General features: G+C 38.3%; 1 protein-coding gene across 3 annotated transcripts in view; it reads left to right on the top strand.

The window, feature by feature from the left end:
- Positions 1 to 17,117, top strand: part of DLG2 (discs large MAGUK scaffold protein 2) — a 1,377,464-nt gene that overhangs the window by 400,822 nt on the left and 959,525 nt on the right. The gene's annotated exons all lie outside the window — the stretch shown is intronic.

Here is a 17,117-nt window from a genome sequence, read left to right as displayed (position 1 = left end):
CACTGGTAACTTTAAGCCACAATTGCCCATGTGGCCATCTCCACTAAGGATGGACTGCCTGGTGTAGAAGAATAATTCTCAATATTCCCATTTCTCCCCTAGGCAATTTCTGATTTTACACTAAATTCTTATATTATTTTTTCTTCCTCTTCTTTCAGATATCAGATATATTGGCATTACTTATACCAGCCACAACTTCTGTAACAAGTTATCACAAACTGCATGACTTAAACCAATATAAGTTTATTATTTAACACTTCTGGATATCAGGAGTGAATTCACTGGACTGAAATCGAGGTGTCTACAAGTCTCTGTTCCTTCTGAAGACTCTAAGGGAGTATCACTTTCCTTGCCTTTTTCAGCTTCTACAGGACACCTTGACTTGACTTATGGCCCCTTTCTTTAAAGCCAGACCACAACATCTTTAAAACTCTCTCAGACTCTGATTCTATCCAAACATATATTTTTCTGACTTTTTAAAGGACTTTCTAGTTGCCCTGGACCCACCTGGTTAATCCAAAATCATCTCTCTATATCAAGGATCTTAATTTAATCGTACTCGTTAGATCTATAAACTAACAATTACAGTGCTGAGATGGGAATGAATATAAGAAGCTAGGGAAGGACAGGGAGGTAGCTAATTCAGATTTGTAGAATTTGTGAAGGTCATGAAAAGAAGTGATAAGTACATTGAGACTAAAAATTTTATTACTTTAATTAACATGAGTCAATACTTTGAACCTGATCACATATGGATATACTGACAAATTAGAGCCCCTGTTTTCACAAAGCTCAAGTACTAGTTGCTGACAAATAATAGTGAATGTAGAATGCTACTGGGATATGCATCCTCTCTGATATTTTTGGCATATCCTTATATGTGCAAAGTTCATTTTGGCATGTAGGGTAACACATTCACAAATTGCAGGGATTAAAACATGGACATCTTTGGGGGAACATTATTCTGCCTGCCATGACCCTTAACAGTTTCTTTAGAAAGTTAAGCCAAGGTGTAAGGGATTGAATTGTACAGTATACTGCCCTCTATTTACATTTTGTCCTGCAATATGCCCAGGACATTTTTGTTGTTGTTCTGCCAAATGAACAAAGAATTAGAGCAAGGGAAGTACAATGACCTTAACTACTGATACCTTTAAATTATGGTTGCAAACATACACAAGCATTGTTCTAAGATGTCTGAAGAAAACTCAACATGTTTTTAAATTATTACTATTAAGTAATGGTAAAAATAATAGTGATAATAAAGATAATAAACTACTGTCTTTATTGCTGAACATATGAGACACTAGCCTAGAAATGTTTTATCTCATTTAGTACCTACAATAAAACAGATGTTAATTTCATTATTTTGCAAAAAAGGAATCTAAAATTCAGATAAAATGGAAACACATGCTCAAAGCCACTTAACCAATAAATAATGGAGCTGGAATTTTAACTGTCTCTTTTAAAAGCAGCCATGATTTTTACTAGGCTTAGTGTCTTAGATACATTACTTAACCTTGATGAACGTCAGATTGCCTAGCTACAAAATGGAAATCGTATCTGTACTTGTGGTAGCAAATTTCATGTTATGTGTAATATATGCAAATATGTGACATGATGACTAGTATATAGTGTATGCTCACTAAATGTGACTTTTTTTATTTAAAAACTAAAATTTAAATCTTATTTCCTGCATCATGATGTGTTACGCCAACTTTAGGTGGTCATCCACCACTATTTCATTGTTCCATAATAGTCATTACATGAAATGAATATGTTTTAATATAACCATTTCACCACAGTCAAACTGAGGCACAGAAAGACAGTGCTCCAACCAGTTGGCAATTTCAACTAATTTGACATGAAAGAACATGTAACTAAATGGTAAACACCCTATCCATATAATATGGCATAACAATGAGAACACGTCTGTGTTGTCTCTGTATGCATGTGTGTGTTGGGGGGGGGTCATATTTGGGCTTATCTCTAAATGGATGGTTCATGCAGTCTAAGAGGAATCAAGTTTTAGAATCAACCCATAGATGTTGCTGCTAGAACATGGAGTCAACACACTGAGGGTTTTGTTTGTTTCTTGTTGTTTTTTTCTCAGGTGAAGCTCCTTAAACTGTCACTATCCATATGTGATCCTTTGGGTCATCACTTATATTTCTAACAAGAACTAGTGCTCCATGAAGATTTCAGTGTTAAAAACATCTTTTTAAAAAAATGGTTGGTTTAAATGTCTGCAAAAATAACTACAACTGTTTCTCACTTTACCTTTTAATCAACTTTGGGTTTCAGTAAAACAAAAACAAAAACAAACAAACAAAAAACCCTGAAGATGAAAAAGAACTGTGGCAATTAGGTCAGCACAATCTTAGGTTTTATCTTTGAAGTAAAGCTTAAGTTGTATCTTTGATAAATAAGTAATGAGGCTTCACACACTGGTCTAAATTATCTAGTCATAACAGTGCTTGATAATAAAAGAGATGTCATTAATAATTAAGAATTAGTAATACCCAGAAATGGCTTCTGATAATAGTTCAGTGGGATTTGGCATTGTGCGTTCAAGTAGTTCTGCCTCTGATTTCTCTGATGGAAGTTGATATCCAAACAGTTGAAACATTTAGGCCCCATGCAGAGGAGGAGGCCAGTGGAAAGACCAGACAGGGGCTTCCCTGTTAAATGAACATGACTTTGAAATTTGAGCTCTACTTTATATCTCTGAACTTCAGTTTTTGTATCTGTAAAATTGGTGTAATATTTCCACATTATAGAATTATTAACTGGGAGAACACATGAAAAGGGCCTAGAATGGGGCCTAGTATGTAGTAAGTGCTCATGAAATGCTGGTAGCTATTTTCATTGTTATTCAACAATATTATCAATGCCACACTTGGGGGAATATCTTCATCCATACTGCAGTTATGAATAAGTTTTCAGAGTCGCACTTATATTCATCAGAGTGCATTGTAAGGAAAAATATGTAATGATCTTCTTGCAGAGTTTGTGAAGCTGAGAATGAGTAAACATCACTTATCCCAGAATTTAAAGTCATCTAAGTTATGAGGATAAGAATGGCACAGTTATGCTTACGGGATAATATTTCAGTTTCCTCACTGAGGTCCATTTCTCGAGTATGTCTGAGTTTTTATTAAAGTTCTAAGATAAATGTGTATACTGTTGAACTCGCTGAGTCAGACTTTTCTTAAGGACCATCTATCACTTTTAAGTTACCAGGCAGTCTAGCTCTGGAGCTGGAACACGTGGCAGAGACAGATTGCTTGGTTGGAGATGAGGGTGACTTGGCCACAGAGGTCCCTCATCTCATCTGTTCTCATGAAAATATCTGTGACATTGTCTGAGCAAAGCCAAGAGACTCGGTCCTGCAGACTGCCTTTCCAGTGGAGGGTCTAGGTATCCCAGTTAGCAGGCTGTGTTAGAGAAAGTTTGACTTTGACATTAAACTCAACCACCTCAAATGATCTTCACCTGGTTGTTATACTTACTGCTCATCAGTCTTTCCTGAAAATGTAATTCAGGGACATTTATTATGTGTCTAATGTGCCGTTTCCACTATTACGGCCCTTTGCACGTATTAACTCATTTAACAATCTTATAAAATATTATTGAGTATTCAGCAATGGATAAAGTAGTTTGGTTGTCTTTGAGCAGTTCTCTACCCAAAGAGACCCTTGCAGGGGAACCTGGGTGGCTAAATTGGTTAAGCGTCTGACTTTGGCTCTGGTAATGATCTCACAGTTTGTGGGTTCAAGACCCACATCAGGCTCTGTGCTGACAACTCAGAGCCTCTGGAGACTGCGTCGGATTCTGTGTGTGTGTGTGTGTGTGTGTGTGTGTGTGTGTGTGTGTGAGTGTGTGTGTGTCCCTCCCCTGCTCGTACTCTGTTTCTTTCTCTCTCTCAAAAATAAACATTAAAACAAAAAGAAACAACAAAGAGACCCTTGCAAAAGATCCCTTCCTAGGTAATGGTGTTGCATCTGCTCCACTTTTCCAACCAGTTACTCCTCTGTTCTATATCACTACTGTCTACTCCTATCCTTCAAGTCATTATTAGAACCACCATTCCAGGAAGAGTTTTAGAATGTATTATAGGAGAATCCCTTCAGTTTTACTTTGTATGGGCCAGTTCTTGTCAACTTTCTTCTTTTTCTTTCTTGATGATTCCAAAAAGCATTTATTCTTGAACTTCCTCCCTGTAGGAGCTTCCTCCTGAGTTGTGATGATGAATTTAGTTTTCTTTCTGTCTCAGTATGAGTTATGACTTTTGTTTTCCTTTTCTTTCCTTTAAATGTTCACCTACATCCATGTTTTCCTGTTTTAAGAATAGGATCCTTAGGGAGGCCTGAGTGCCTTAGTCAGTTAAGCACCTGATTCTTGACTTTGGTTCAGGTCATGATCTTATGGTTTCTGAGATCAAGTCCCACATCCAACTCTGTGCTGACTGCCTGGTGCCTGCTTAGGATTCTCTCTCTCCCACTCTCTTCCCCTTCCCTTCTCATGCATGAGTGGGCATGCTCTTGCTCGCTTGCTCTCTCTTTCTCTCTCTCTCCCTCCAAAATGAATAAATAAATATTAAACTTAAAAAAAAAAGGATGGGATCCTTAGAGGGCTGGACAACCTGAAAGGCTTTATAATTAAAAAGTAAGCATCCCTAGAAAATGTTCAGGGAAATTTAAGAAAATAAAATGTAATTCAATGTACTTTGAATTCTTCACATGAGGAAACCACAAGGTGAGGCAGAGCACCTGAGTTCATGACATTGGTCGGGCACAAAAGCAGGATCTGAAATCAAAAGTCTTCTGGGAATCAGTATGTTTCAAGCTTAAAAAGAAGTATCCCACCATTATTCTAATGGTCTTTCCACTGTATCATTTATTTCCCCTTAACAAATTACTTCTCTAGTGGCTTGATCAGGTAGTTATATCACTGAGGACGATTTAGGAATTAAAATGTAATTTAGAGGACATTAGTCCAATTTTTACCATTACAGATAATAAAATTCCTTACATGTACATTGCATTGAAAGTTTATAGAAAGCTAAGTATACATGACCATTACTCACAAAAATCACCATGATAGTAGCAAACTGTTCTTCTGCCAGATACATAGATGGGGTATTAAAAGCCAAAAGTACATACAAAAACGTTAAAAAAAAAAAGAAGAAGGAAAAGAAAGAATCACATAATGAACTCCTTTCCTCACCCCATTACTCAGTGTCAGTGAAGTTTGCTTAGGGTCAGTGTACTTTGCCTAAAACAGGATAGGGGCTGCATTTGCAGTCCCTTGGCGTCAAGGAAGTACCTTTGTCCATTTGAATTGGGGACAATCAAGCAAAAGCCATGTGAAGGTCCCAATTCCCACAAGATTCAAGGTCGAGGGTGTTCTGGACCAATTTCTAAGAGGGCTGGTTAACTTGATGTCCTCTATAATAAAGAAGTGAGCAGGAAGCCTGGGTGGCTCAGTGGTTTAAGTCACAATGAGGAGCACCTTGGTGGGCTCTGTGCTGACAGCTCAGAGCCTGGAGCCTGCTTTGCATTCTGTGTCTCCCTCTCTCTCTGCCCCTCCCCCACTCGCACTCTGTCTCTCTCTCTCTCTCTCAAAAATGAATACATGTTTAAAAAAATCTAAATAAAGAAGTAAGCACCCCCTAGAAAATGTTGAGAGAGTTTTAAGAAAATAATCTAAAATATAGTAATTCAGTATATCGAATTTTATACATGAGGAAACTACAAGATGAGGCAGAATACCTGGGTTAAGAACATTGGTTGGGGGCAAAAGTAGGGTCTGTCCACTTTCTCCTCCTGGCTCCCTAGCCTTTGGTATCTTACCATTTTTCTATAGGTATTTCAGAATTTAGGCAATCAATGACTGTTTTGTGTATATTTTCAATGTTTCATGATTAAAAGCTAAAAAAACATACATTTTACATTTTGAGATTCATGTTTCCTATACTGGAGTAGTTACATGATAAGGAGTGTAAGAGTTGGAACCATGATGTCTACATCTCAGTAAAACCAGGTTGAAAATCTACTGTGGAGCACACAATGAAGGAAATTCGGTTTGGGGAGGCGAGGTGGGTACACTTGCCAAAAATCTGAAGTCTGATGTACTGAATTCAGCGGATAATCAGCTTCATAAGCAATTAAATGAGAATTATTGTGGGGTCTTGGCAAATATATTTGTGAATTGCTATTTATAATTTCTGGATCAGCAAATTAGGACTTTTTTTAGAAACTTATTTATTTATTTTGACAGAGAGAGAGAGAGATAGCATGGGAGGGGTAGAAAGAGAGAAGGAAGGAGAGAGAGAATCCCAAGCAGGCTGTGCACTGCCAGCACAGAGCTGGATGCGGGGCTCAAGTTCATGATCTACAAGATCATGACCTGAGCCAAAGTTGGATGCTTAACTGATGGAGCCAAAGACCTTTTAAGTGCTTTAGGGCAAGTTTCTGTTTGCCTAGAAGGTTAGTTAGTGTGGTAAGAGTTCTCAATATTTGTACTATGTTGTATTGGGATTCATGAGCTTTTTAATTGTTTATCTGGTTTTCTGGTCCCAATGCATCCTGACTTTGAATCTTACTAAACTGTGTGGGAATTGAGATCTTCACATGGCTTTTGCTTAATTGTCCCCAATTCAAGTGGACGGAGATACTTCCTCGATGTTAGGGGACTGCAAGTGCAGGTCCTAATCTGCTTTAGGCAAAGTATGCTTAGGTGACCCAGGCTAGATTACATTCCCTGGCCAGATTGGAGTGAATGCAAAAATTGGAAAATGCTCCGAAAAGAAGCTAAGCAGTTCCTTTTATCCACTCCCCCATGGGTTTTATCATATTTTGTCCGTGTCAGAACCTAATTTTCTAATGTTACAATCTTTTAAGCTGTACAATTTTCTGGCAATAAATTCCTTTTTTCCCTTAATTTATCCAAAGTTATTTGTTTACCTGCTTTTCTTTTTCTTCCTTGCAACCAAATAATCCTGGCTGAGACATCAGCTGTGTGTGAATAGAGTCTGTTGGATGCCTGGGTGAAACCTGTCAGTTATCCCTTCCAACTACCCAATCAAGAGGGAACTGAGGCTCAGAGCAGAATGTTCTTCCTCCAGGGTTGTCCTTGACTGGCTGCTTCTCATACTTAAGGTTTCTATTCAAAAATCACTTCCATAAAAGATGTTTTTTAACCAACTTATCTCACGGTTCCTCTTAAAATCACTTGATCACATGACCATGTTTATTTTATTTTCTTTATCACAGTCTGTTTTGTCTGTTTTGTTTGTTTATTTTTATCTGTGTATTATATCTTTCTTCCCAAAATGTAATCTCCTTGAGGGTAGGGATCTGGTCTATCTTATGCATCTGTGCATCCCCAGAAATAATGACAATACTTGATGCATAGTAGATCATCTGTAATTATTTTAATGAGTAAACAGATGAATGAATGAGTACCTGAATAATCTTGCCCATCATCACGCAGTCCCTGAGAGATGGAGATTAGATTTGGATTGAGGTAACCTAACTCTAGGGTCTACACTCAGCTTTAGTGGGCAATTTGAAAGCAAGTAGTTAGTGTGTGTGTACATATGTAGCTACATGAGAGAGAGAGAGCTGACTGTATTCCCTTATGGGAATGACTTAGTCATTTCCTAAGTGAAAACCTGTCTCTCCCACTCCCCTTCACCCATTTTGCCTGGTCCCCCCTCCCTTTCCGCTGGCAACCATCAGTTCTCTGTATTTATGGGTCTGTTTTTGCTGTTTGTTCATTTGCTTTTTAAAAATTTTTTTTTTGTTTTTTAAGTTACACATATAATTGAAAAAATCCAGTGTTTTTCTTCCTCTGTCTGATTTATTTAACTTAATACCATCTAGGTCAATCCATATTGTCACAAATGGCAAGACCTCACCGTTTTTCATGATTTAGTAATATTCTATTGCATATGCATACCACATCTTCTTTATTCATTCACCTTTTGTTGGACACATGGAACCCACGTTGTTAAGGGAGTAAAACTGTTAATCTTTGCTTTCTATTGGAGGCAGTAAAGCATTTTCATCAAAGATCTCTATTAAGTTAGCAAATATTTTGGTTTAATATAGCAGTTTGGTAGTAGTGTTTATGATCCTGTAGATTGCTCAGAGCCTCCCACTTGTAATATATAGGCATTGTGTTTTAGCACCTCTTTGGAATAAAGGTCATGGATGGGGCAGTAAAAATTATGACATTTTTGCCATGGACAAAGTGATTCCTAGGAAAATTTAAACAACTAAATTGTCTCTAGCCCTATTATTGATTAAATGGCTATTTAGTCAAATGGCCAAATCTGCCATTGTCTGGGATTATGTTAAGCACTTAACATACATTATCTCACTTAATTCTTATAACTAACAGTCCTATGAGAGGGACATTATTATTCCATTTTAGAGATGAGGTAACTGAGGATCAGAGAGTTTAAGTAAATTACCTAGGTAGTGTCAGTGAGCTGGTATTCAGCATCAGATTTGGGATTGCCTTGTCCAAATTCTTAGCCATTCTACTGTTAAGAATAAGATATTAAAACTTTTGAAAAATAACATCGTTTATATTTAAACAAATAACTAAAAATTAAACAGTAAGTAAGAATCAGTATCTTTCATGGAAGCAGCCTAGGACTAGTCATTATAAAATGGAAGTCCCAGGTATAACTTTGAAGCAGTGTGCCTATGCCACCTTCAGTCATCTTGTGGAGGGTTCTGAAAGAGCCTTGCACCTGCCCTGCACATAACTATGTCCGACCCTAACTTCACTCTTTCTTTTTTTCTTTTACTTGCAACAAATGACTATTTGCAACTGCTTCAGTTCCCTAACTGTAGGATGAAGAAAATAATACCCGATACAAGTGGGAAGTGAGAAAGATAATCTGCGTTTGAAAACTCTATAATCTTCTAAGAATACCAGAGATTGGGATTTTTTTAAGTAAATGACTGACTGCCTCAGCACTTTAATAAATACCAGTTTTACAATTAGGGATTCCTGCTGACACAAGAGATTGTTGCCTTAGTGTTTGAGCCAAAACTTCCATTTATAGCCTTTCTGTTTTGTTTTATGTTTTGTTTTTGACCAGTACCTTAAACAAAATGTTTAGATTAACTATTGCTACTGGCATAGTGTGACTCTTCCCTTAACAGTGCTTTAGAATGTTGTACTTCTCTTTTGTTTTGTTTGATGGCTCAGTTAGAATATGAGTTTCATTAAGGTGAAGACTGTGATTGTTCATCTGTCTTCCCTGAACCCACACATAATACCTGACACCCCTTCAGCTCTTTGTCATTAGGCTGAATGAATTAGTGAATACCTAGTAAATACCCTATTTGGTTCTCAGTTTCTTAATCTTTGTGGATTAAAATAAAAACACAATGTAATAAGCATTTCTGAATATTTAACCCAAACCTAGGAAATGCTGAATATCATGTTAAGATGTTTCATAATGGATTTATTGTCACCTATCACAGGTTATCTCTTTTAGTTTAGTTCATACTAAGCTGATTATAACCAGGAAGTATCCCAGTTTCCACCCTACCTTTGGAAACAATCTCTGGGAGCCTGTCATGTAGGAAATGATTGTCTTTTCATGTGTGGTTTGTACTTACATTTTTTTTCTTTTTTTGCCATGAGTGCCTAGATTCTGTCCTCTGGTGAGTCATGCGTTTTGATTGCCAGTTGGTTATAAGCCATAGCTCAATCAGGGGACACCTTTTAACATCTTGTTCCTTGAAGCCTACGTGGCTGCCTGCTGTCAGATCAAGGTAATGTGGATCCATGATGGACCTGAACAAAACTGACATTCTGTGTAGGTATGATGGCATTTCAGTGTCATTGACAAGAGATGATTACTTACTTTAATTTCCATGGAGATTGACATATTTTATTATGCAAAATAATAAACATATTTTATATGAATTCTGAGATTCTCAAATTCATGACATGAGGATTCTAATTAGTTTTATATGAGCCACACAGAGGGCAAATGAGCTTATAATTTTACTTGAATTAAAATTTCAGAGACTTCCTCTGGGGTCTCCTTCAGAGAAAGCAGTATGCTGTCAGGAGATTCTAATGGTCTTCTGGATTTTTAACTCATTGGTCTCTATGTGTTTTAGGAAAAAAGCACTGATTTTCTGATTGAACAGTGGGATAGAAAACCAGATTTGTGATGTTTCAGGTAGAGCCCCAACTCTGGGACTACAGAGGCCATGGGGTACAGTTGTAATAGCAATAACCTAGAATTTGGGAGGGCTCAGAATCAGTCCCAACTCTGCTACTTATTAGCTGTGTGACTTCAGTCAAGTCATTCAGTGTCTTAAGACTCTCAGGTTTCATATATTTTTTAGAATGAATATGATAATTCCTCCAGATCCCAATAGCAATTTATTTTATCTCTCATATGGGAAGAGAAAGGAAGGCATACTAATATTAATTGAATATCTTCTATATACAGACCTTGTGCTGAACACTTTCATGTTTGTTATTTAATCTACATGACAAAGGTACGCTATTATCTATTTGTTTAACTGATGAGGCAACTAGGAATCAGACTTTAAGTTCTTAACCAAGACCACAGAGCCAATCAGATAATAAAGGGAACATTCAAACCTAAATCCCCTACAACTCCTTAACCTATATCTCTTCACTGTAATTTCCTGACTGTAAGATTCCCCTTACTACCTCCCAGTAAGTAAGGAGACCATTCCTTTATTCAAAAATCGTCAATATTGTAGGTACTGGTCAGGACATTAGAGATGCAATGTAAAGCTAATTATCAAGTCATTATCTCTCATGGGCCTTCCTTTTTTCCCTCCCAGTGGACTTTGAATCATGTGAGAACAAAATAAGATAACATAAATGAAAGAGGTTTGGAAAGCATAGCAAACTAAATATTTTTAATGTAGAATAAGTTTTCCCCTGGATTGACTTCGGGTATTTTTCAGAAGAAGCTCCATACTTCCCCATGTATGATGACAAGACAGTGTCTGAATAAAAGTTTATGTTGTAAAAAGCAGCAGTCAATCCAACAGTGAATCTTGCTTCCATTATCCAAGGTAATAGAGATTCTAGATTCAGTGACATGACATATGCATGCCATAAAAGTCAGGATCATTATGGTAGTTGATTACTAAGGTTAAGTTTACTTCTCTGTGGTCCATCCATTTAGCAGGCACAAAATGCAACAACCCACAACAATGATTGGAAATTTACCACTCTGACTTAAATGTTTTGTCTCTCTGAAAATGTATAAAACTCACACCAAGCTATAAAACAACATGCATCTAAGAATACAACAGGCATTGTTCACTGATCCTCTTGCAAAAAAGACTTCTTTCCAGGCAATTGAGAAAACATCAAACTAGATGAAAAGGTAATGAACCTTGTGGTTCAGGAGGTTGGTACATTCTGAACTTCAATACCATCATTCAGTCAGCAGGAAGTTTTAGTAAACCCATTTCCTATTAGGAACCTGGAACATTCTCACCACCCTCACAGAGCTGCTCAGGTCAGCCCAGCTCAGCACAGCTCAGATGCCTGGTGGTACTTGAAAAGACAGAGGATATAATGACCTTCCTTGTCCCCAGTCCTACATCCTCACCTGAGTCTCACCTGTAGATTAAACCTTGCTCTGGTCCTTGGGAGACACCATGACTGGGGAGAATATGAGGAACACTAATTCTATAGCTCAGTAGAAACAGCATTAGATCATCCTTGTTCCTCTAATATTGTGCCTGCTCACTACCCTTTTATCATTCTTCAAATGTAAATAATTACCTACTATGAACCGTTGCTGCTTGAGTGAGCAAGGCTGAGACCATGACTTCACAGAGCTTGCAGAATAGTAGGAAGCCCTCATAAGGGCCATTCTACCTAGGGTGAGTATTATTGGTGCACAGGGTACCGTAGGAGCACAGAGCAGGAGAACTTCACCCTGTTTGAGGATAGACACAGAATCTTCCTAAAATCAATGACAACTAAGCTGGGATCTTTCTTTTATTTATGCAACAAAGATTTATCAAGTGTCTGGAAGCCACTGATTAAGGAAAAGTCACAACAATGAAATGAACAAGATCAAGTCCCTTTCCTTATGAAGGGGAACCATGCTAAATACTATAAACTTGAAGGTGATGTTGAGTTTTGTGAAGGAAAATAAAGCAGAAGAAGGGAAATGCTGGTTCAGAGCTGTGCACCAAGTAAGATGGCCCCTTTATGGTAGGGTGGTCAGATTTCCCTAACTCTGAGGTAATATTTTAAGCAGAGACCTGAAGAAGATGAGAAAGATATCTGGATACAGGAAACCAAAAGCACATGGACCTTGAGACAGTAACCATTGTATGAGAGGAACAGCAAACATGATCAAGGGGGAGAGTAGTAGGAAATGAGGTCAGAGATGGCCTGAGGGAAGAGTACATAAATTATTGTAGGGCATGATGGACTTTAAATGGAAAACTACTGACAAGGGTGTGACACAAGTGGGTTGTTTGTAAAAGGGGTGTGTGTGTGTGTCTGTGTATGTTTGTATGCATATGTGAGCATGTATTGTGTGTGTGTGCTCAATAGTGGTAGAAGCAGAGAAGAATGATGAGAGAAACATGTGGAATGCTAAATAACTTTGTAGTTACTCTTAGTGAAATGGAAAACCACTGAAGGGTTTTAAAAGGAAAAAGGACAAGAAATGATTGAAATTGGATGTGGGGATACTCCTTTGGAAGCTGTTGCATCAAGTCAAGCTTGGCCTCCAGAGAGATTCCTTTTTTTTTTTTTTAAATGTTTTTTATTTATTTCTAAGAGAGAGAGAGACAGAGAGACAGCGTGAGCAGGGGAGGATCAGAGAGAGAGGGAGTCACAGAATGAAACAGGCTCCAGGCTCTGAGCTGGCAGTCAGCACAGAGCCCGACGCGGGGCTCGAACCCACGAACCGCGAGATCATGACCCGAGCGAAAGTCGGACGCTTAACCGACTAAGCCACCCAGGCGCCCCCGCGCCCCCTCTAGAGAGATTCCTAAAGAACTCTAGATAACCCATCCAGCACTCATATCCCATTACTCTGCATGGCTCCTGCGTCTTCCGGTTATAGCTGAGATTCTGCTACCCACTGCCCAGTGTACCTGGCTGGTTCCATGCTGCATTTAACCACTGCATTTAATCACTGCATTTAACCTGGCCCTAATCCCTGAAACCATCTTTATCCATCAGTCATCACCACTTGTGTCTCCTGGGACTTTGCAGTTCATCTTCTTAGGGTGTATCCCAAAGCCTGAGATAGTCCTGACTCTAAACTCTTCCCCATCTACCCAACTCAGCTTCTACATATATGTTGCACTCCCTTGAAGTGGCCTTGTGGCCACAGTCTCAGACTTCCCTTATATGGATAGTTTCTCAGGAACCATCAAAAAGAAGAAAGTCTTCTATATAATATTCTACTCTAAAGTCAAAGTATGTCATAGACAGATGTATTCTTCATCTCTACCCATATCACTGCTCCATTTAGATCACTTTTCACCTTCTTTCTCCCCTTCCTCCAGGCACCAAGTGCACAGTGGTCTCAGCCAAAAGGCATGGATTCCAGACTTATAAGAGTTATAAACTCCATGTGATATTTTCTGCTTTCCCCCTCATCACACACAAGAAACATTTGCCTTTTCAGAGGACCCTGCAAAGGAATTGAGGGCAGAGTGTGTACAAAGCTTCTCAGGCTTCAGTGATGGGTGTTGAAGTATCTAAGAGGGAGATAATTTTGAGCACATTGGTTTTCTCTGCCTTTTACATGTCATGACAACGGTACCTACTCCCCACCCTGTCTGCTTTTAGAATGCCTCACCTTTATCCACCAAATCCATTCATGGATCTAACTACATTACACTATAACAAGGCTCTTTAAAGCTTCTCATTAGTTCTGGTCCAGGCCAAGATGCTTACCTCAGCAAAAAAAGTCCTTTCAGATGGCATGCTCCTGATAAAGTGAATGAGAAGATATGAAACATCATTAGTCTTTTATTGAAACTTCCATTGTTTGCAATGTCTGTCATACTAGCCATTGTTCTAAACACTTCATGTACATTATCAGGGACCCAACAAAGTAAAGATTATCATTCCTAATTTAGAGTTGAAAGCCCCACCATGTCCTACTTGGGCCCATAAAATCCTGCTCTCCAGGCCAACTCTGATTTATGCTAATGGTACCATTGGGATTGAACCAAGTCTGGGTAATTCCAGTGTACACTCACTGTTTTTCTGGAGTTAAACACCTTGGGAGGAGGGCATCCTTCTCACTAGTATAGTATCCAAGAACCTGTACAGTGTGTAATACATAAAAACACCCCCAAAATAGGAACTGTTATTATGAGTCAGATCGGGACTAGCTGGAGAGAATGGGGTGGGGGTGGAGAGAAGAGGCAGGTGATAAGTGAGTAGGGGGAAAGTTGCAAACATACCAGTTCAAAAACCTACCATTACTTACAGTTAGAGACACAAGGACTGAACATTGTCTTTATTCTGCTTAGCAAAACTAATTCTGCTGCTTGATGATGGAAGATTACTTTTATGTAGATAGTAAAATATATCAAGAGTCTGAGCCTCTGCCCAAGGCAGAGATTCCTAGTGAGTCAGCAGTAATTAGCTGGGTGATACTTGGATGTCATTTGTTTAATCCACCATCACACCATGTCCCCAAGCTGATGGACATTTCAGATAGGACAGGAAATGCAACTGGAAATCAAGACTTCTATTCCCATTTTGTCTCATATTATAAGTTACTGTTTTATATCCTTCCTTCCCAGTGATCTTTGCATTTTAAGGTAATGGAAAGCTGTTTCCCTTGTCAAAACTTCAGGGGTCCCACTATTAGAATCATGACATAATTCTTTTTTTTAATGCTAATTTATTTATTTTGAGAGAGAGAGAGGGTCAGTGAAAGCAGAGGAGGCTCAGAGAGAGGAGAGAGAGAATTCCAAGCAGGCTCTGTGCTGTATATATGAACACATATATACATATGTACATGTGTTCATATATACATGTAGTCCTTTGGTCTGATGGTTGAAAATATTTACTGGAACTAAAATGAAAAATCACAGAACACTCCATTTAAGCTAGTAGTTCTCATCCTAAGATTCCCAGACCCACTGAACTCCTTGAATCTAGTTATGATGAAGATAACTTGATGATGATGGTGCTATTGATGGTGGTCATGATTATGATGAGGATGATAATGATGACAAAAACAGCAACTAATATTTACTAAATATGCTAGGCATTGTACTAAGTAATTTACATTCATTATTTAACTACTTACAACAGCCTTGTGAGTTATGGACTATTATTTTCCCTCTTGTACTGCTCAGGAAACGGATGCTTAGTGAGGTTAAATGCCTTGTATGGGGTGCCACAGACATTAAATGACATAACCAGTGTTCAAATTCAAACCTGCCTACTACAAAGCCTGTCTTTACCATGATACTTTCAATATTTCAGGAAATCTAATCCAATAGAAGGTTGGCTCTACAGATATCTATATTATAAATAAAGTAACCAGTTCCTTTACTTTTGACTAGAGTTAAATCACTCACTCTGCTAACAACGATTTGCTCAGCCTGATTAGAGGTTTTTCATGATGGTTCCAGATATACTTGAATGTTGTTAAAAAAAAAAAAAAAGAGACAGAGAGAGAGAGATACAGAGAGAGAACCATTGGCACCGTTGGCTTGGTAGGGAAATTCAACACATGGAGTCTATAAGGTAAAACATTAATTGATATATGACAGTTGGTGTCTCTGTTCTGAAATGTAATGTATCCCAGCTTAAAAAATCTTACATTTGTATTTCTGGTGTGTGAAATTAAATCAATATCCTATTTTATAAATTCTACTGGGTCATACATTTTTACCTCTTGTTTATTTAAAATGTCTTTTGAAAAGCCTCCAGAACACCACAATCCTTCTTTTCTTTAGCAACCATCTCTATAATAGAAAGAGTAGCAAACTTGCCCTGCCATAGGAAACAAAAGATTTAAATGAGAATATGGGTCTTGGATAAGGAGCTTAGTTCAGGATCAGGCCATAGCACCAGGGAAAGTGAATTGGGTGATAAACCTGTTTCAATGTGAAGGTTTAAAAAGGCTTAAAAAGCATCTCTGCGGTTTTTAAGAACCATGGAACTTTAGTACACGTGGGAGTTGGAAGTATTTTTAGAACCTTAAGGTGGTACTGTAAGCCATGAGCAAAATTTCCAGTTGCATTGGCATTAGAAACATTCCAGAGGAAACTTCTCAAAGATTGCTGCTTTGCGGCAGCTGTGTTAGAGCTGTTATAGAAACTTGATTACAGCAAGCAAGGTGTGGTCATACAACAGTTCTCATTCTCTTTCCCATCCTGGATGAGGCCTTCACCTTGTTAGTACCTGCCACTAGCTTCCCATATCCCCTGACATGGGCAGTGTCTCCTGACATCCCTTCTTCTCTCACCCTTTTGGTTTTATGTTCAGAAATAGCTCTGGATCTTATTCTTGCTGATTTCTCTCTGATCACTCCGTTGGCAATTGGGAAATAATTACCTTTTTAGGTCATTCAAAGTGCTTTCAATATTCATTCACTTACTCATCTAGCCAATCAATCAACAAACATTTCTGACTATCTATTATATTCCAGGCACTGTAATAGGGATAAAGACGTAGCTGTCCTAAAATAGTGTGTCTGTATGCCACAGGGAATAAGAGAGGATCCAAATAGTCTATAATGGAGATAAGGAAGGCATTACCAACATCCATAATGTGCAGATGAGAAAACAAAGGCTCCAAGGTTTTAAATCACTTGTCCTATTAGGGTTTATCTTTAACCAACCCCACCTTTAAATCTGGAGTCTCAGACCAACACAGATGTCAGGTGCATGTTTGCTGAATGGACCTAGAGTGGAAAGCAAACTGTGTGGTCCGAGTAATGGGTTGGTATGACTCAAAGGAATATCCTCAGCAGGAACTTCTGACCAAGAGTTGACAGGGATAAGTCATAGGAAAAATGTTTCTCCTCCTTTATTGTGTGTATACCCTTGATTGAAAAGCAGGAGAGGTAGGAGTAGAAAATA

This window comes from Crocuta crocuta, unplaced genomic scaffold (genome assembly GCF_008692635.1).
Source record: "Crocuta crocuta isolate KB4526 unplaced genomic scaffold, BGI_CrCroc_1.0 scaffold332, whole genome shotgun sequence".
NCBI classification, from domain to species: Eukaryota; Metazoa; Chordata; class Mammalia; order Carnivora; family Hyaenidae; genus Crocuta; species Crocuta crocuta.
The sequence above is the reverse complement of the archived record's forward strand: the minus strand, read 5'-3'. Positions and strand labels throughout refer to the sequence as shown.